Raw genomic sequence first — 729 nt, 5'->3', positions numbered from 1 at the left:
GGTGTGTGTGTGTCGGGGAGTGGCTGTGACACCAGGGCTCCTCACATTTTGAACTGGCTGCTGTCAGAGCCGGCGCTGGGTGTGGAGATGCTTCCCCGTGGGTGATCCACGTGTGCTGCTGTGGTGGGATTTACCTTCCATACATGTGTGGGAGGTACCTGCTGTGCAGCCCCCTGACCCCATCTTCTTGCTAATCACTCAACTCACAGAATCCCAACTAGTTTGGGTGGGAAAGAGAACTTTAAAGAGCATCCAGTCCCAACCCCCTGCATGGGCAGGGACACCTCCCACCAGCCCAGGCTGCTCCAAGCCCCATCCAACCTGCCCTTGAACACTGCCAGGGGTGGAGCAGCCACAGCTACTCTGAGCAGCCTGTTCCAGTTGTACACTTTAAAGCAAAGTACAGGCAAAACAAGAAGCAAAATGCTGCTGTTAAGGTAGAGATGAGGGTTTCTGCAGCACAGCTTGGCTGCTCCTGTCCCTAGGAGCTTGGGAGCTGCATGGGTAATGGGAGCGTGTCCATGTGCTGGTCCTTGCAGACCAGGAACCTTTCATTCCCCTTTCTGCCAGGGGAAAAGAAACAATGACTAGCAACTGAGCAGCAAGGGAGAAGAGGGAGCTGCTGAGTATCCCTGTGCCTGCCTGAAGATGGGGGATCTGCTGGTGTGCCTGGCTCCTGCCCAGCCTCACCCACCTGTGTGTCTCTTGGCAGGGTGGTTTTGACCCCGC

General features: G+C 56.2%; 1 protein-coding gene across 1 annotated transcript in view; it reads left to right on the top strand.

The window, feature by feature from the left end:
• Positions 1–729, top strand: part of LOC104398301 (transducin-like enhancer protein 3) — a 26641-nt gene that overhangs the window by 21331 nt on the left and 4581 nt on the right. The window lies entirely within an intron of this gene.

This window comes from Chaetura pelagica, unplaced genomic scaffold (assembly GCF_000747805.2).
Source record: "Chaetura pelagica isolate M959 unplaced genomic scaffold, ChaPel_1.0 scaffold762, whole genome shotgun sequence".
In the NCBI taxonomy this organism is placed as follows: domain Eukaryota; kingdom Metazoa; phylum Chordata; class Aves; order Apodiformes; family Apodidae; genus Chaetura; species Chaetura pelagica.
This window is presented reverse-complemented; position numbering and strand designations above follow the sequence as displayed.